Genomic DNA, 20950 nt, shown 5'->3' on the forward strand with positions numbered 1-20950 from the left:
TGTACATTTCAAGTGTCTGTATTATAGTGAGCATCAAGTACACCTAAGTATAAGTGATTTTAAAAGACAATGTACAAAGGCATTTTCAGGAGCACTTCTGTTATGTAAGACAGAAATACTATGACATTCTTTTGGGGCAAAATTTATATTATGTAGAATGTTTTTAGATGATTATAATGCAACTTCTTGAGGAATCTGTCAAATTTCTAAAGACATAGCTCTCAGTCTCTGAAGTCCATCCAATAAATAATTAGCTGTGGATAGCTGAGAAATATGTTTGGGTTATCAATGTATACATTAAATAATATGTATATAGGTGTGTAAAATTTCATAAATTCAAATTTCTAACAGTTTTTAAGTATATTTATATTTGTCATTAAGTATAAAATACTTTTTAATCCATTTTTTTTCATAATATTTGAACTCCAGCAAATTATACAACAATGGCATCCTGTAACAAAATTTTTATATTTTGCCTAATCTCTTTGCAGCAAGAATGTACTTATCATCAGTAATTATAACCCAAAGACAAAAAAAACAAAAAGCCTGGAGAAAGGACCAAATTGTTGTTTTTCACTGTGGTGCTCTCGGACTTATTTTTGCCTTGGTTAAATGAAAATGGTTGATGGATTTTAATTTCATTTTAGCCCTTTAATTCTACAGTAAATAATTAATCTTTTATGATGAAATGTAGTCGTGTTTAATAATTCTGTCATTGTCTTTCATTGCAGCTCTGATTCTTAAAGACCTTTGATCCCTAGATGAGGCTTTAGCAAATTTCCTCTCCACGTGCAGACACATCTTTCACCAGAGGGAGGATTAGCCAGGATTAGTGATCTTTCAGAGACAGGGACGTCCGGGATTCCATTTTATGCAGTGATCCCTTTTCTGTGGATTATAGGGAGATGTAATATATGAAATATGGTAGTTCTTCAAGTGTTGATTTCTTTAAAACCTCAAAGAACAGAGAAAATGGGAGTGGAGAGGAAAACTATGAAAACATTTTTTAAGACCTGCAAAGTAAAACTAAACTCCTGGATTTAGAAGGAAATAGAAATACTGAGTGATGTATGAAGAGGGCTGGGGAGGCTCTCGCCAGAAACACTGTTTCTCACGAAGAAATCACGGGATCACCGTGCATTACCCAGCCTTTCCTAGCCCACGGGACTCTCTAGAAGGAATTCAGAAAGTACATTTAATAACAACTATGTTCTCAGGATTTTCCATGAATTCCCAGGGAAGAGGTGTGCGGGTTCTTTTTGAAGTCTAATCATCCCTTTAAAACATCAGCAAAATAATTTTGTAAATGGAGTAGAATCTTCCACAGCTCTGGCCTTTGGAGGGGAAAATGCTCTATTTTATATCATCTTGTGGCGGGGGTGGGGGGAGAAAGACATTTTTAGAGCTTCCAACGTCTTTGTATCACGGCGTCTGCACAAACCGCTGCATCCCTCAGGCCTCAGGGTGTGGTACCCGCAAAGTGCACAGCACGCGACCATACCCGCATGCGCGCACGTGCACTCCCGTACATCCGCGGGCGCACAGACGCACGCACGCACGCACGCACGCAGTCCTGCGCTTTCATATACGCATGCGCACACGCACGACTTGGTGGGTGGAAGACCGCGGTCCGAAAAGGGCCTTGAGGCGAGGGCTTCCTGGCGTTTCCCGCTTTTCCGGCCGCAGGACGGCGGCTTTGACCCGGCTGCCGGGGCGTCTGCCTCCGAGGAGACGCCGGTTCCTCCCTGCACCGGACTGGCCGCAGGTGAGGCTGGCGACAGGTATGTTAAACTCACGGAGGCGTTTTCGACAGAATGGCGCGTTGGCCCCGGGAAGGCCGCGGAGACACCCTCGCCCCAGGATTTCGTCCGGGGCGCGGTGGCCGGGCGTCTGCCTCGTGTCGGGAGGGGAGGCCTCGGGTGGACACGCGGCCCCTCCTCACCGACGCCGGCATTCCCTTGAACCTGCAGTTTTAAAGACCCCCTTAGCCTGGTTTGTTTGCCAGTTAACTTTCAAGTGGCTTCTCCCTGTAGAGCAGAATAGTTACTTACATTCGCAGCTGCATACAGACACACACGTCTGTGTACGTACACGGGGAAAGCATGAATTGGAAGAAGGTGTTTAAAACCTCAGACCAGGCTATCTCTCACCTTATATTTATTCTCTTTTTCTCTCCTTTATTTGCCTTTAATCAGTAGACATTTTATTTTAACCTATTTCAGAGCTTAAATGTTTGTTCTACCAAACTTTACAGATTGCATCGTTTGTTATATATACACCTCCACCTGTTGAGAAAATCAGGTCCAGGCCCCACACCGCGACGGCACTGATGGGCGAAGTTACCTGCAGACTTGCACCTGTTACCTGTGCCTGCCCGTGTCGCGTGAGAGACGGCCTGTTCCAAGGATAAGCCTCAGAGGCCTGAAAAAGTAGATCCTGCCTGTAGACCTGATCCTCACAGCGCAGCTGTAAAACGATCTTGCACACGGGGCCCGTATTAGGTTATAACGGTGTGGTGGCTCCGTTAGGACGGAATTTAAATACCCTTATCAAGGCATTTAGGAGTGCAGGCCCGCTGGTGGCTCAGCTGAAACGAATCTGACCAGCATCCATGAGGACGCAGGCTCAATCCCTGGCCTCCCTCAGTGGGTTAAGGATCCGGTGTTGCTGTGGCTGTGGCTGTGGTGTAGGCCAGAGGCTACAGCACTGATTTGACCCCTAGCCCGGGAACCTCCGTATGCCACGAATACGGTCCTAAAAAAGACAGAAAAACAAACAAACAAAAACATTTAGGAGTGAATAAAATGATGCTTAATAATGATGCTTTGAAAAAACTGTTTAGGGACAGAGATGGAATGAGATTAGAAGATACTGTTGATGAATACAGCAAACTCTGCTTTGTTGGATGTTTGAAATTTTCTTCTAAAAATTAAGTAATGCGAGAAAAAATAATGTGTTAATTTTTCTTCATACATATAAGAGAAATAAAATTTCAGATGGGTACTTGATAATGAATAGCTGAATTCCTACTCAGCAGTCTGTGGTTAGCCTAAAAGGAATATAAAATGCCTGTTAATACCTGGAACTCATTTTGGCCATCCATTATTCAACATGGTATCTTTACACTAAAAAAATAAACTAAGAAAACTGTACGTAACATGATGTAAATTTTCTTAAAGTGAGTTTTGGCATTTGACTTAGTTACAAAAGAATTTTTTTTTGCTTTTTTTTTTTTTTTTTTTTTTTTTTTTAGGGCCTCACCCTTGGCATAGGGAAATTCCTAGGCCAGGGGTCACATCAGAGCTACAGCTGCCAGGCTACACCACAGCCACAGCAACACCAGACCCGAGCTGTGTCTGCAACCTACATCACAGCTCACGGCAACGCTGGATCCTTAACCTACTGAGCAAGGCCAGGGATCAAACCCACGTCCTCATGGATCCTAGTCGGGTTCATTAACTGCTGAGCAATGAAGGAACTCCCTAAATAAATAAATATATACATATATATATATATATATTTTTTTTTTGGCTTTTGTCTCTTTTTTTTTTTTTTTGCTAATTCTTTGGCCCACTCCCGCGGCATATGGAGGTTCCCAGGCTAGAGGTCGAATCGGAGCTGTAGCTGCCAGCCTACGCCAGAGCCACAGCAACGAGGGGTCCGAGCCGCGTCTGCAACCTACACCACAGCTCACAGCAACGCCGGATCCTCAACCCACTGAGCAAGGCCAGGGATCGAACCCGCAACCTCATGGTTCCTAATCGGATTCATTAACCACTGAGCCACGGCGGGAACTCCAATAAATATATTTTAAATGAAATTTAAATTATATGTGGCATAGCATTTTACATGTTATGTATATAGTATTACAATTATGTGTACAGATAGAAGATTGTAAAATGAAACTCATTCAGCAGCATCAATTATGTAATAGTTATTATTTTTCAAAAGATCTAAGGAAACTAGTATTTACTAAATTTCTCTAAGACTAAATTACATCTTAGTCAAAAATAAGCTATTAATACAATAATAAAGCAAGTTTACTTCCAGATTCTCTTAGGAGACTCATGTTAATTATATCTGTATATTTTCAAAAAAAGGGAATCAATTAAATTTCCAGTATAAATCATAAGTGTAAATCTGGTTTCTTAAATATGCATATTTTCACTCAAAGGATTAATATTAAATGATAACCCTTGTTTTAAATTTATAATTTCTTATCCTCTGAGGAATTTTTACCTTTTTGGATATAAGGTCAATGTGCAATAAAGATGTAAGACAGGCTACAGATACAATTTTTAACTTTCTAGTATTCACATTAAGAAGGAAGCAAAAAGATACTGACTTTTTTTTTTGTCTTTGTCTTTTTTTAGGGCCGCACCTGCAGCATATGGAGGTTCCCAGGCCAGGGGTCGAATCGGAGCTACATCTGCTGGCCTACACCACAGCTCACAGCAATGCCAGATCCTTAACCCACTGAGCAAGGCCAGGGATCGAATCTGCAACCTCATGGTTCATAGTCGGATTCGTTTCGGATGTGCCATGACAGGAACTCCAGAAATTGACATTAATAGTATATTTTATTTAATTCATTATATCCAAAATATAATTTCAGTACAAAATCAGTATTTAGTGAAATCATTTCCTTGTTTTTCATACTGAGTTTTTGAAATCTTGTGTGAGTTTTATACTTAGGATCTTAATTTAAATGCTAAATTTTCATTGGACATACTGGATCCATATTCAGATTCCATAAAATCCAGAAGTCTGGTCGCCATTGAAAAAGGAGATTCAAATACTCAAGTTGTTCTAAATGTAGTTAAAATTTTCGATAACTCAGTAGAGCATCAGTTTTTAAACTTAAGTGAAAATTAATAAAACTACATTCCTTCAGCCTCACTAGTTGCAATTCAAGTGTTTAGTAGCCACACCTAGCGAGTTAGCTGCCGCATTGAACCGCAGGGCCCCGGGGCAGCAGTCTTCCTACGAGAGTAGTTACAGCAGTGAAAGTGAAGATTGGCAAACATGCTTTCAAAGTGTATATTTTAAAAAGACAAAAAGAAGAAAATAAAAAGTGTTTCAGACTTTTCCTCCCTCTCAGAAAATAGCAAGACACTAATTATTTCCACTTTCAGAGTATTAACCACAGATAAAAACAAAAACTACCAAAATCTGTCTAGTACTCACCTTTATTGTTTTTTAAAAAATTATCATTTTAAGTACAAAATGTTTGCCTTTGAATAAACAAACTTCTAAATATCCAAAAATGTCCTAATTCATAGCTTGGATCTTTCCAGTTATTTCTAAGCCCAGTGCTCTGGGCTTGTTTCGGGCTGTGAAAACTGATATTAGGGCAACTTTGAGCCACTGAAGCCCTGCTAAATCCAGTTCCAGGGGCACTGGATTCCCACGCTGCCCGGGGAAGTTCATTGGTTTTCACGCACGAGCACCATTATGTGGCGCCTCCTCCTTGCTCTGCACAGGGATGTTTCCTCACACCTTTTCATTCGCTTTTTAAATCGCGACTTCATGCAGCTTCGTACTGGGACCTTGGGCTGTGGGTACTTCAGACTCTTCTGAACCGTAAGGACATAGTATGTTCTTTAACCCGAGTAATTTATTCCAGTGTGATTGCAGAAGTTGACACTTGGGGAGCACATAGACCATCCCCACACTGATCCAAGAATGTTCTTCTGGTCTCTGCCATCCTCCCGGCACCCCCACAAGTATGGATTATTGTCTTGCTCATTTTACAGATGTGACCATGCGCAGAGAGGCTACTGAGTGGCCCGGTGTTGCACAGCAGGACGTGGTGAAGAGGTATTTGAATCCGGGAGTCTGGCCTCAGCACCCGTGCTCATCCACTACTCTCTGCTGCCTTGCCGTGCCCGTCTCCGGCCCAGCCTGTTGCGCTGACGTCCTGAAGTCAGCATGTTCCTTTGGGGTAACACTCTGTTGGCAGTTGCTGGTCCTGTGCTCCCAGGACGCGTAAGCAGAGCCGCTCCACCTGGACCCCATCGTAAGGCTCTAGAGGTGCTTGTGGCAAGATTCTGCTTAGCCTTGACTGTATCACGAGACACTAAGAGGACCACAAGTCGCAGGGGGGCCGTCAGCCACCGGGCCCGCTGAGCTTGTTACCTGGGAAGCATGCTGCGCTCAGGCTGCTTGGGCTTCTTTCATTAGCTGTGGAGTTATTGGAGTTTGGGTCCAGCATTGAGACGCAGATGAAAACATCCTGCCTGCTGACCATGGTGCCTCTGTGTCTGTAAGTACCTTGAAATTGACTTGCCCTGAGAGGATCCTCTTTATCGGTGGCTTTTTTTCTTTTCCGTCACTGATAAACCTGTTTGCTCTTCATGTACCAGCGTTGTATTCTGATGGCTTTTTAGAAGGTGGCTGTGAATCTGCGTGTAGATGGAAGTGCACTCCTTCAGCGTTATTTGATAATCCTGCACCAGGGGTCATATTTTTCTGAGTTGAGAGAGACAGTGATGAGTGTTTCCCTTAAATTCTGTATATTGGTAAATAATTGACCTTTTTTTTAACCTCATGGTCCAGCCCACCACTAGTGGTTGGGTAAATGTCTTTAAAAACTACTTCTAATGTGTCTGGAATTTTTTTTTAAACTAGTATTTTTCTATCCTCCATTTTTACTATGCTTTTATTTTTTTAACATTCTTAAAAATAACGTTAAGTCAGGTATTGCAGAAAATCCCGTGAAGGTTAAGTGATACTTTCACTGTCGTAATTTTGTGTTTGAATCAAATAATCTGGGTGTTCGGTTTTTCCTTTTGCCTCCCATCCCTTCTGCGTATTTCGGCTGCACAGACGCTCTAGTGAATGGCCCTGTGGGTGTCTCTGATGGATGGACAGACCTGGGGGGATGAGGGTTGCAGGAGAGGAGAAGGTGGCCTTGCTGTGTTGCAGGCGGCACTCTTGATGGGTCCGTGCTTTCTTGAACCTGCGTTCCTCACTCACCATCCTCTGAAACTACCGAAGGTCCCCGAAATCTTACCGCAGCAAATCCAGTCCTCAGTGTGGATTTTACTTACCTTAAGAGCATTTGACCAAGCTGATCAGACTTTAAAGGGGAGATGACTCCGTTTACAGGGTACCATTCATTCTCTTGGTTTTTCCGTCCATTTCTGCTGACTCCTTGCCGGCCCCCGTTGGGTTGGTGCTCCTCCTTTGACCTCTAGGTGCCCGAGCACTCCGACCTCCCGCTGGAGACCTGTGATTTTTTTCCTCGCCATATTTGTGCTGCTGATGTCACGCAGGCCCACGCTTTACCTGTCATCTGTACCCCTGACAACTAAAAGCACCAGTGAAAGAATTGACAGGCTGAAAATACATGCGAGACGTGCTGAGCTCATCAGCAGTCCCTCCTCAGTACCCCCAACAGCCACAGCTCCAAGCAGGGTTTCATACACATGGAAGTCGCCCAGCTGGTCTCTTAGGACTGACGCGTTTCACTTAGCATAGTGTTTTCAAGGTCCGTCCGTGTCGCAGCATGTGTCAGTACTTCAGTTCGTTATTGCCAAATAAAATTCCTTTGTGTGGCTATATGTCATTTACTTATCCGTTCATCAGTTGGTGGTTTTTCTTTTGGCTGATAGGAATGCTGCTGTGAACATTTATGTTAGGTTTTTGTGTGGATGTGTATTTTCATTGCTGCTTTTGAGTAGAATCTCTGGGCCACGTGATAATCTGCCTAACATGTTGAGGAACTGCCAGGGTCTTTTCCACGGTGGCTCCACCATTGTCGTTGCCATCAGTGCTGCGTGAGGGTTGCAGTTTCTCCATATCGTGACTGTGGCTTGGGTGGGTGTGAAGAGAAACCTCCGATTGCTCTTGGTATGCATTTTCGCCAATGCCTAATGACTTGAGCCTCTTTCCATGTGCTCTTTGCCCATTTGTATATCTTTTTTGGAGAAATAGCTACTCAGATCTTTTTCCCACTTCTCAATTGGTTCACTTTTTATTGAATTATAAGAGTTCTTTATATAGTCTGCATACAGGTTTCTTACCATGTATGATTTGCTGTTACTTTCTCTCATTCTGTATGTTTTCTGTTTGCTATCTTGATGGTGACTTTTGAAGCGCAAAAGTTTTACATAGTGATGGAATCCAATTAATTTTTTTTTTATTTTGTGCCTTGTATTTCTGCTGTTATGTCAAAGAAAACTGCCTAACCCAGGATAGCGAAGATTTATCCTTTGTTCTCTCATATGAGTTTCATAGTTTTAGGTCTTAATATTTAGATCTGTGATCTGTTTTGAGTTAATTTTTGTGTATGGTGTGAAGTAGGGCTCAGCTTCATTCTTTTGCATGTGAATATGCAGTTGCCTCAGGTTAATTTGCTGGAGATTTTTGTTCTTTTGTACTGAATTGTCTTGCAACCATTATCACAGATCAGCTAAACATAAATGTGAGGATTTATTTGTTGATTTAATTCGAGTCCATTGAAATAATTCCTGTTTCTAGCCGGATACCAGTCACATACTCTTTTGATTAGCATTACTTTGTAATACATTTTGGAATCAAAAGACTCATGTCTTGCATCATTGTTCTCCTTTTTCAAGTTTGTTTTAGGCTTCGGGATTCCTTCCTTTTCTGTATGAGTTCTAAGTTAAGCTTGTCAGATGCTGCAGATGTGCTAGTTGGTGTTTTGGTGGGAATTGTCTTCAGCTGGGGGAATATCAACTGGGGGAGGATGCCGCCTCAACAGTATTAATTCCCATTCATAAATATGAACTGTCTTTCCATTTATTTAGGTTTTCTTTAATTTTCGGCAATATTTGGTAGTTTTTAGAGGACGTTTCTTTAACTTTTTTGAGACTTTTAAAATAAACTTAATAAGTAAAAGTTTAAAAATATTTTATTCCATTTAGTGCTATTATAAATGGAATTATTTTCTTAATTTTTTACATTTTTCAGTGCTAGTTTAGAGAACAATTGATTTCTGTATTTTGGTCTTGTACCCTGCAGTGTTACTGATTTGTTTATTCTGGGGTTTTTTTGTTTTCTGTTTAGTTTTTTTTAGGGTCACACCCACGGTGTATGGAGTTTCCCAGGCTAGGGTCCAGTCGGAGCTATGGCCACCGGCCTGCACCACAGCCACAGCAATGCAGGATCTGAGCCGCTTCTGCTACCTACACCACAGCTCACGACAAGGACAGATCCTTAACCCGCTGATCGAGACAGGGATCAAACCCTGCAACCTCGTGGTTCCTAGTTGGGTTTATTTCAGATGCGCCACGACGGGAACGCCTACTGTTTTTTTTTTTGTGTGTGTGTGGCGGGATTTTCTACAAGATCATGTCTTGTGTGATTAGAGATGGTTTTATTTCTTCCTTTTCAATTGGGATGCTTTCAATGGTATTTTCTTACCTTGTTTCCCTGACTAGAACCTGACTAGAAGGTTGAGTACAAGTGGTGAGAACAGGGAGTTCCTGCTGTGGCTCAGTGGAAGTGAATCTGACCACTTTCCATAGGGATGCGGGTTCAGCCCCTGGGGATCTGGTGTTGCCCTGTAGGTCGCGGATGCATGCAGCTCATTGCCTTGTTCCTTTTCTTAGGAGGATGTGTGTTATGTTCGCAGTAGCCTTCTCACAGATGCCCTTTATCGTGTTAAGTGATAACGGCATTTTTATTCATACTGCTGAGTCTTTCATCTTGAAAGAGTTTTTATTTGTTAAAGGAGTTCTCTGTATTTATTGAGATGATTGTGTTTTGTCATTATTGTATTAAGGTGATGAACTGCATTAATTTATTTTCAGATGTGAAACATATCTGTTAGGCTCTCAGAGCCTTCTATTTGTGGTTCTGTGTTTTCAGTGAAAAGCAGATTTACCTTCAGATTAATGCTTTTCAAAAAAAAAAACTTCATTCCTGGGATGAATGTCACTTTGTCATGGTGTAAATGCTATTTATATGTTTGATAGAGTCCATTTGCTTGTTTTTTGGTGGAGAATTTTCCTCTATATTAGTAAGAGATGTGTGTCTGTAGTTTTCTTTTTTGTGATGTATTTTTCTGATTTAGATATGAGGATGATATTGGCCTTATAAAATGAGTTAGGAAGTAATTCCCATTCTTACATTTTTTTTTATAAGTTTGTGAAGAGTTGGTATTATTTCTTCTTTAAATGTTTGGTAGAATTCACCAGGGAAACCATTTGATACTGGGCTTTCCTTTGTGGAAAGTAATTTGATTATTAATTCAGCGCCTTGTTACTCTTGTTTAGTTGTTATACTTTACTTGCTATTCAGGGTTTCTATTTATCATTGAATCAGTTTTTATAATTTGTTTCCTGTAGGAGTCTGTCCCACTTCAACTAATTTACTTAAGTTTTTGTCTACCATTGTTTATAGTATTCCTTAGTGAGTTTATCAGTTTATCTGTTGATTTCTGTTCTCTATTTCATTTGTTTCTACTCTAATCTTTATTCTTCCTTCTGCTCTCTTTTGTTCTTTATCCATTGCCTTAAGGTGGAAATTTAGGTTATTGACTTGACTTACATGTACATGTATATATTTATTTGTGTGTATGTGTATACATATAGGCATTTATAGCTATGAAATTTTTTCTAAGCTCTGTTTTTGCTGCATTCCATAATGTTTGGCATGTTGTGTCTTCGTTATCATTTTTCAGAGTATTTTCCAACCTCCCCTGTGATCTGTCTGATATTAGTACACTCATTCCAACTTTCGTACCATTGCTGTAGGGGGATATGTCTCTTCTCTCCATTTCCTTTCAGTCTGTTTGTGTCTTTGAATCAGAAATGTGCCTTCTGTTGACAGTATATTGTCGGACCTCATAACAGGTGTGTGAACACATAAAGAGTTGCATCAGGCTTTTTATTTTGCCTGCTCGGTGTTTTTAAGAGTATCTAAACGGTCTTCTCCGTCAGTAAATCTGGCCCATCAGACATGAGTATTGGAGGATAGGAAGGGAAACGCGTGAGAGAGCAGGCAGTCGTGGAGAGGTCTAAAGTTGTTGGGGCACCAAGTTGATGCGGCATTATTGGAATTAGAACCCTGAAGAGGGTAAGAAGAGTCACACTGGGAGCAGTAAGGTCTGTCCAGAAGCCACTCAGATGTTTTGAGGGTTTGGTGGGTCGCGCATGCGGGCCTCGTAAAGGGGGGCCCAGTGCAGATGGTGAGGATGTCAACAGTGATGATGGCAGCCGCCTCGCAGTCCTGGGGTTTCAAGTGCACAGATGTTTCGGAGCCACTTCTTAGATTTTCAGCTTCATACTGACCCCCGTCAGAATGTTTCCAGTTGCCTGGCCTGTGTTTGGGCCCCAAATATAAATGTTAATGTTAATTCTCTCGTACTCCCTGGCGTCTCAGTCTTCAGCCCTTTCTAATTTCACTGTGGGATAAACACAGCTAAGTATTTTCCTCCAAATGCATGTACAGCACATCCAAGGGTTTTCCTGCAGACAGATTCCCAGGACATGAAGCAAAACTAAAAGATGTAGTGTAAACAAAAGCAGCTCTATTTACAAAAATTCAACTTCAGCTTGAACAGAGGAAGAATGAGTCAACACCGTTCACCGTCAACAGATGTCGTGAGAGGTCACTGTGGTGGGTTTTTTTTAATCTCTGTCAGTTGTTTTTTGTTAAACCTTAGTGTGCATTAGGAGTCACCTGGGAGACTTGCTAAAATGAAGACTCGTAGGGCCCACAGAGAGTCTGAGGCAGTGACTAGAGGAAATCACGGGTAGTTGCGTTTTTAACGTGAAATCGTAAGGAGATGGTGAGGTTGTGTTGCCCGTGGATCGCAGTGAGAGCACCTGTCTGTCGTCTTGGTCGTTGGTAGCCAGCACTCCTGTTTTCTCTCTGCTTGCTTTTGGAGATGACAACTGCTGGTGGGATTAACAAACCCTCCTCCCCAGTGCCGCAGCTGCGAGAGGAAACCACCCCTTCCCTGAGTGTTTGTAGATTGCAGAGTCTTCCTGCTGTTCCTGCTTCCACTGAACACTCTGGGGTTGCCTTGATGCTCCTACAGCTGTTTTACTGAGAAAACAACTGAGGAATGTTTCTAATTAGACAAATCTGATGAGCAGTTATTTTGAAAACATTTCAGAAGCTGTTTACCAAGGGAGAGACACAGATTTAAGTTTGAATTTATGGAATGTGTTCAGGGGAGTGGGTGTCAGAGCCAATTATTACGTAATTGCCTAAGATTTCCTGCAGCGTTATTCAGCTGTGTCCTCCCTGTAGAAGGCTCTTAGAGGGAAAAGAAGGTGTTGTCACAACCTCAGTCTCCCCTTGTCTTATGTCTTAACGGTGGAACTCTAAAGTTCATAGGTATTAGAATTATGAAGTCAGAGTTGTGTGAGGAGCACATTTGCCTTGGACGATTTCAAGCCCTAGACATGGCCTAACAATATTACCTGTAATGTGGCATCCCCCCAGTCAGCAGAAGTGAAAGCAGGTACTTTTCAAAAATAATTTTTAAAAACCATCGAGTTATGATCAAGTGGATATTGCCAACAGTCTTGCATCATCCAGCCTGCTTCTTATTTAATTTAAATGCTTCTTGGAAACTGATTTGTGCCACAGCTTCCTTGGAGCCATGGTGCACAGCTAATCCAGGTAGAATTCTGGAGGGCAGTGGTCATGACTCCAACAGAGTAATGCGATTCTTACCATCTTTTCCTCCGCAGAAGAGGTAGGAATCCCTACGGCCTTGAGGGAGAGCCTGCAATCGTTTCAAGAACATGGAGAAAGTAGCGGATAACTTCTTTGAGCTTTATTGAAGTATAATTGGCAAAGAAAATGGCAGGATATTTAAAGTTGGCAAGGTGATGATGTGATATACATATACATATGTTCCTTTTAGAGAAAGTTTTTTGTGTTCTCCAGGGGCCTGGCTTGTTTATTATTACTGGAACATGGTGGATGCTCAGTAAACAATTGATGAATGACCTAAATTCCTTCATTATCAGGGTATTTTGATGACCGTTCTCTACCAAAACATTCCTGGGTGCTTACCATTCATCTTACCCTTTGAGTACTTCTGCTCTTATTCTTGGTGCTCACAATCTCTCAGCGAAAGAAACAGGCACAGATTCTCATTCTCCTGGGGTTGGTTCTAGTGAGGGAGAAGACGAGTTTACATGGAGAGAAAAACGTTAAATATGATGAGCAGCAAAATCAGGTTATCATAGGAGGGGATCAGTGTTATGGGTGAAGAAAAAGCAGGTGGTGGAGTTGGATGAAGAGTACCAGGCTGGGGAGGGGTGAAGAAGGTTCCATTTTAATAAAGTAATTAGCATAGGAATTTTTTGTAAAGATGAGATTTAAGCAAAGACTTTAAGGAGATAAAGAGATGAGTCACAAATAGTGGAGGGAGGGGAATTGCGGGAAAAAGAATTAGCTTGTGCAAAGCCTGAAGTGGAAGGGACCTGGTGTTCCAGGAACAGTGGGGAAGCCAGTGTGGCTGAAGCAGGGAGAGCTGGGGAACAGTAGGACTGCGGTCGTGTGATGTAGGGTGTTGTCGACTTCTCCCTCAGATCCCCCAGGACTCTGTCTTACTGAGTTATTACTCTGGCTGTTCTCTGGAGAGTAAGGCGAGCAAAGGGAACAGGGCAGTGGCCACCTCTGTGCGCCACGTGAGATCTGACGGGGACTCACCTCCAGGTGGTCACTGTGGAGCTGGTAGGAAGTGGTCGCGTCCTCGCCTTTGCTTATGCTGGGGTAGATTTTACCAGGCTGACTGTCTGTCTGGAACAGCATGTAAAGTGGGTCAAGTGAAATAACAGCAACCACAACCTTCTGAAGGCTCTCGGGTTCTCCGGAACAGCCCAGACCTCTGCAGCTTGAGCGGCCAGGATGCTCAGAGAAGGGACGTGGCGCTGAGGCGAGCTTGGCACTGCTGCTCACGTCCCTCGTCTGGGTAGTTGCCAGTTCTGAGGGCGTGAGACTGGGAGGACCAGGTGAGAGCAGTGGCAGAGAATGACAGCGGTCTCACAGATGTGAGGAGCCGTGTTGAAATTTGGAGGTGCCATGGCAGCCTGGGCTTGAGCAGAGGCGAGGGCGGAGGAAAGGCGGCGGTAGAGAGTGAGCCCGTTATGCCCGTGGGGACGTGGAAATGTGCTGCCCTTGAGCTGCATGTGGGTGAGGGGAGTTAGGAGGGGGAGGGGCCAAGAAGCAAGCAAAGCTGCAGAGACAGCGCTAGAAAAATTGAAGGAGGCATCGACCCTCAGGACAAGACGAGGAGGCGGGCTCCTGCGAACACCGTGAGCTCCTGGGTAAGACAGAAACCCAGTTTAAAACATCTCCATCCCAGATGGGTCGAGTGTATCTGTCTCTGTTCTAGCTGTGCTCCAGGTAAAAGGACATCACCCTTCGATGAAGGTGATGTATTTCGCATCTCCGTGATACTTCCACACAGTATCCTCCTTTCAGTCATCCATTATCAGGCTTTTAGGAAATGGAACCAGTTGGTCAAAACCTAAGAGAAAGAAAAAAAAAAAGAAAGAAAGAAAAAAAACCTAGCAGCAGTTCCACAGGTGATAGAGAATTAATGGGTTAATCTCTTCAAGGAAAGAAATGACAAGATGGAAGTTTTTAATAGGTAATGGAAATCTTATTAAACAGAATCAAATGGAAATTAGGAAGCTATAAAATAAAGTGAACTGAAATAAGCTTAATAAGCAGTTTCAGCATCACATAAGACCTGCGAAAAGTAGGGTTATTAAGTTGGAGGATAAATCTGTAGAAAATACCTTTTTTTGAACTACAGGAAGAAAAAAAATTTTTATGAAAGAAAAGCAGTATAGAAGACTTTAAAAATGCTTGGAAAAAACCTAAAATGTGTAGCACTATGGTTCCAGATAGAGGAGCAGTATTTGAGGATATAATAGCTGAGAATTTTCAAAACTGAAAAAGACGCAAGTCAAAGACTAAAGAAAAGCTATGACCGCAAGCAAATCAAAAAGAAAAAACATACATCTGCATAGCAGCACAGTAAAACTGCTAAAGGACAAAAAGGAAACTGTTCAAAGCATCTAAGGGAAAATAGACACATTGCCTTAAAAGGAGTAACAACAGTACGGAGAGCTGATCCTCAATAGAAGTTATCTAAGCGTGAAGAAAACGGAATGACAACTTCAGTATTCTGGAAGAAAATAATTGCCAAGCCAGAACACTTTATTTAGCAAAAACAATCCTTTGCAAATAAAGACCTTTAGATACACAGAAGCCACAGGGATTTATTAGCAGCAAACCTACCATGAAAGAAATAATCAGGATTCTTGAAGCAATAGAAACATGGAAATACAGAAAGGAATGAGGAACAATGAAAAAAGTGAATATATAAGTAAATTTCAGACATCATCTCCATATAATGCTAACAATTATGTTACTAGAGGCCGTTGTCCTGCAGCTCCTTTCACCCAGAACTTGCATGTCCTCCTTCCAATAGAAAAATTAAGAGCATACTAAACGGGAAAAGAGACTGAGCAAGCCTCAGAACCAGGCAGATATGGAAGGAGTTTTAAAAACTAATTAGTTTGCTCAGAGCTTTAATGGGGAAAGTGGGCAACATGTGAGAAATAGATGGATAATGTAAGCAGAGCGATGGACAGTCTAAGAAAAGTCAAATAACAGATCAAAAACTCTGTAACAGAAATGAATTCTTTTGATGGCTCATTCGTATACTGGACACCACTGAGGAAAAAAAATCTCTGAGTTTGGGGATATGACAATAAAAAGTTCCAAAACTGAAAAGTAAGGAGAAAAAAAAAACTGGGGAAAAAAAGCCCAGAATATCCACGAAGAGTGGACAGCTGCTAAGGGTGTAACGTACGCTTAATGGGAGTACCAGAAGGAGAAGAGAGACAAGCTAAGCAGCAGTGTTTGAAGCCGTGTTGACTGAAAATGTCCTCGGTTAATGTCAGACATCAAAGCACAGACGCAGAAGCCCGAGAACACCAAGCAGCGTAAGTTCCAAAAGAAGCTGCCCTAGGCATAACATACTCAAACTCCAGAAAATCAAAGATAGAGGAAAAACACTGTCAGAAGTCTGAGGAAAAATACATATTTCCTATGGAGGAGCAAGGAGAAGAATTAGATCTGACTTTTCCTCAGAAAAGAGGAAGGAAGAAAAGCGTAGAATGAAATTCTCAAGGTGTTGAGAGGAAAAAACGGCCAACCTATAAGTCTGTACCCTGAAAAATTATCCTTCTAAAGTCAGGGAGAACCAAGGACTTTCTCAAACAAACTAAGAAAGAATTTGCCGCCAGTAGATCTGACTTGCAGGAAATGTTCTAAGAATTTCTTCAGAGAATAAGGAAAATTATATAGGTTAGAAACTTAGATCTACATAAACAAAGAATGCTTAAGTGAAGATAAAATAAAACTATTTATAATTTATTTTAATGTAACAGATAATAGTTCAACATAAAACAAAGATGTATTCAATTATGTATGTTCATTATATATATGCACTTAGTATCAGTGAAATGACAGCAGTTACACAAAGGATGAGAAGCGGGAATTAGGAATATTTTGTTATTATAAGGTATTTGCGCTACCCACAGAGTGGTGTGGTGTTACTTGAAAGTGGGCTTGGATTAGCTCTAAATGTGCATTGCAAACTCTGGAGTCACCACTCAAAGCAAAAAGGGAAGGATAATCGATATGCTGAGAGAGAAAATTGAATCAGCTAGTAAAATGCTCATTGAAAACCACAAATGGCAGAAAGGGAAGACAAAAATAGAAACAAACAATAAGAGGAATGAATAGAAAACAGGAGTGACCATGACAGCTATTAATCCAACACGTCAATAATCACTTCAGGCGTTAATCACTTTAAATGTCCGTGATCCAGATACACCAATTAAAAGACCAGTTGTCACAGTGAATCAAAAACGAGACCTACCTGTATGCTTTCTACAAGAGGTAAATATAAATACTAATGCATGGATTAAACAGAGGGGGAAGAATAGCATGCTTTCACTTACCAAAAGAAAGCTTGTGTTTCTATTAATTTCCTCTGGAGCAGGCCTCTGAGCAAGGACGTCTGTGAGGGGCACGCAGGAGCATTGCGTGACGACCGCAGAAGGTGTGCACGCCCCGAGAGGACATCATAGTCCCTGATGTGTGTGCACCTGGTGGCAAAGCATCAAAGTATGTGAGGCAGAAATTGACAGAAGAGCAAGGAGAAATAGAGGACTCCCTTACCAGAGTTGGAGAAGTCAGAACCCAGAAAATCAGTGAGGACGTGGCTTAGTTCAACAGCACCATGAGGCCTCTGGGTGTAATTAACATCTACTGACTATTCAGCAACAGAGAATACGCAACAACAGAGAGCGGGGTGAACATCCAGCTCCCCAGATTTGGGGGGCACTCCATGAAGAACCGTTTTTGGTTTTACCCAACCCAGGGGTGGGCATAACTGAGACCCCTGGAGAAGCCTAGAAGAAGGGCAGGTGCCACTAACAGCGGCTGGGCGGTGGGAGAGACTGTGGTCCCTGGAGGCCTGCCCTTCAGAGGACCCAGAACCTCAGTAACCCTTTCAGATGCTGCAAACATCCTGCAGCTTTCTTCACTGAAGACCCTGCTGTGGACTCCAGGGGATGATCCCACAGAGGACCTGGCATCTTCCACCAGTGAGGAAACCAGACAGCAGAGCAGCAGCCCGGAACCTGCGAGTGTTCACTGCTGACAGTCCCAGAGGTTTTTGTGTTCACAGACTAGCTGTTTGAGTCTCTCCTCACCTCCCCACAGAAGCTCCAGGCCCCAGGAGCAGTGTGGCCACTGTACCATATATCATGCTGCCAGCTCAGGCCCCTGCCCCTGCTCAGGTACACCCAGCATGTGCAGAAGCCCATGACTACCCCCTTTGGCCACCTAAATGCACACCAGCAGCCCGGGTCCCCGCAGTTGCACATACACATGCCCATGGCTAGCCCTGCAGTGCAGTGCACACTGCCAGCGCTGGCGCCTGCAGTGCACGCATGCCCACAGGACCCTGGCCCATGCTGCTTGCCTCAGCTCTTACCACTGCATGACTGTGTACAGCCAGCCTCTGCTGCCAAAAAGGCATTTGCAGTTGACCCACAGAGTCAAGTGTGCACACCACCAGGTCCTACCACCCCACCACCAGACCGGTTCCCTCACTGCTGAACCTGGAGGCACTGCTGATGCCCCAACAACCCTTGCAGCCACTGAGGACCACACAGTCATCAATGTCATGGACCCCCACCTGCCTGAGCCACAGAGACACCACAGATACCCGTAGCCCTACAGCTGCTCCGTGTACCCACACTTGGTGCCCCCACCTGCATGTGAACGTATTTCCTTTATGAAGTCACTTCGTAATGTCTGCAAGTTGTGAATACTTCTTCAGACGCTCAGACACTGACTCAAGGCTACAGGGATGATGAAAAATGACGGGAACATGACACCTCCAGAAGCACACAGTAAACCTCCAGTAACTTACGCTGAGGAAATGGAGATCCATAAATTGCCCAACAAGGAATTAAAAGTAAGTGTTCTGAAGAAGCTCAGCGAGCTCCAGGAGAGAGAACACAGATAAACAGTTTAATAAAATCAAGATAACAGTATAAGAACAAAGTGAAAAGTATAGCAAAGTGATAGAAAATATAAAAAAAGAACTAAACAGCATTTGGACCTGAAGATACAATAAGTGAGATAAAAAAATTAAATAGAAAGCTTCAACAGCAGAGCCAGTCAAAAAAAAAAAAAAATGACCCCTTCAAACTTGAAGGGGTCATTTGAACGTATCCCGTTAAAGGAGGGAAAAAAATGAATGAAGAAAGCCTGTGAGACTTCAGGGAGACCATCCAAAGAAACAATGCTCACATGATGGGAAAGGAGAAAAAAAACAAAACAAGAGAAATTAAGTTTGTCACCTAAGAGGGGACACCCTCTTTCTGGACTTCTTTAAAAACTATTTTTGGTCCCTAGTCAGTCAGATTCCTGGGTGCAGCACCATGGGTGCAGAGGCCCAACTATCTGCAAAAGCTATAGTAATCAGAACAGTATGGTACTGGCGTAGACACAGACATGTGGAACAGTGGAATGGAAGTCCATAAATAAACTGATGTCTATGTAGGCAGCTAATTTTTGAAAATGGCACTAAGAATATATACAGTGTGAAAAGGCTGAGCTCTTCAATATATGGTGTTGGAGAAACTGGATATCCACACACCAAATGATGTTGAACTCTTTATTTTATTTTATTTATTTTATTTTTTTGTCTTTCTGTCTTTTCTAGGGCCACACCTGCGGCACGTGGAGGTTCCCAGGCTAGGGGTTGAATCGGAGCTGTAGCCACCAGCCTATGCCACAGCAGCACAGGATCTGAGCTGTAGGTTAGGGTTAGGGTTAGGGTTAGGGTTACAGCTCACAGCAACGCTGGATCCCCAACCCACTGGGCAAGGCCAGGGATTGAACCCGCAGCCTCATGGTTCCTAGTTGGATTCATTAACCACTGAGCCATGACGGGAACTCCGATATTGAACTCTTATACCATATACAAAATCAACTCAAAGTTGATTAAAGACTTGGTTGTTAAGACCTGAGACCATAAAACTCATAGACGAAAACAAGAAGAAACACTTCTTGACATTCTCGGCAATATTTTTTTTTACTTTGATACCAAAAGCTCAGGCCATAAATGCAAAAATAAATAAAGAGGGACTACATTAAACTGAAAAAGAATTCTGCACAGTAAAGGAGAACAGTCAGCTAAATGAAAAGGCCACTCCTGAACAGGAGAAAATATTTACAAAGCGTACATCTGATCAGGGGTTAATATCCAAAATATATACATACAGAAATTTTAGGACTCAGTAGCCAAAAAGAAAGAAAATCATCAACTGATAAGTGGACAAAGGGACGCAGTAGGCACTTCCAAAGAAACGTGCAGATAGCCAACAGGTGTATGGAAAGATGTTCGCCACCACTCACAGTCAGGGAAACGCAAGTCAAAGTAAAAGTGAAAAATCACCCCACGTCTGTTGGGATAGCTATTACCAAAGACTCAAAAGGTAAGGGTCTGCGGGGACGTGGATAAGAGGGAACTTGATGCATGTTCATCCATGGATAAATGGGTAAAGAAAACGTGGCACGTATGCAATGGAATATCATCCAGCTGTGAGCAAAAAGAAAATCCTCCATTTGAGAGAGACAAGTACTGTGTGGTCTCACATGTGAAATTAAAACAATCCAACTCTGTGGCTGTAGTTAGCAATACTGTATTGTTTAGCTGAAAGTTGCAAAGAGAGCAGCTCTTGGAGGTGCTCATCTCAAGAAAAATCAAATTGCAGCTATGTAAAGTGATCGGTGTTAACTGAATTTACTGTAGTAATCCTTTTGCTGTATGCATATATCAAGTCATTATATTTTACTCATTAGGCTAAGACAATATTATATGTCAATTATGCCTCAATACAACTGGAAAAAATATTGGAGGGAATTTTTTTTTAAAGAGACCGTTCATTGCATCATTGCTTATAAGAGTAAAATATAGGAACTTAGCACAAGTCTACCAAGAAGGGTCTGTTTAAAGAAATTCTGGTAAACAAAGAGAAATCTCTTGATTTTTCTGTAGAATGATCTTCATGAGTGTTGAATTAGAAGGAAAAAAAAAAAGGTGCAGAGCAGGACGTGAGGTGTGTCACCGTTGATAGAAAAGGAGAGGGCAGAAAACCAGAAAAGGGGTAAGCGCGGTGGAAATAGGGCAAGCAGGATTAGGAGGGCCAGGTAAACACAGGCCACTCCCTTAAATTTGAATGTGGGAGAAACAGTTTTTTGGTGTTTTTTTTTTTTTTCCTAAGAAGTATGAGTAACCAAAGCAATACTTGGGGCATACTTATGCTATAGAAGGATTCTTTTCTCTTTTTTTTTTCCCTGAGATTTAAACTAATTAAGAGTTCTGTGTTGTGACTTGCTCGACTGGCAGTGCGCT

At 42.3% G+C, this 20950-nt stretch overlaps 1 long non-coding RNA gene across 1 annotated transcript in view; it reads left to right on the forward strand.

Moving 5' to 3' along the window:
* The first annotated feature begins 1610 nt into the window (after positions 1-1610).
* LOC146398461 (uncharacterized) overlaps positions 1611-20950 on the forward strand; it is a 134421-nt gene continuing 115081 nt past the window's right edge. Inside the window, exons 1-2 of the long non-coding RNA XR_014818939.1 lie at positions 1611-1781; positions 5757-6265. This is a non-coding gene — a long non-coding RNA (uncharacterized LOC146398461). The remainder of the gene's footprint in view (positions 1782-5756; positions 6266-20950) is intronic.

The sequence above is a fragment of the Sus scrofa genome, chromosome 11, assembly GCF_054392235.1.
Source record: "Sus scrofa isolate SSC_HxYL_T2T_F1_AM1 chromosome 11, Sscrofa_HxYL_maternal_Yorkshire_Landrace_v2.0, whole genome shotgun sequence".
NCBI classification, from domain to species: Eukaryota; Metazoa; Chordata; class Mammalia; order Artiodactyla; family Suidae; genus Sus; species Sus scrofa.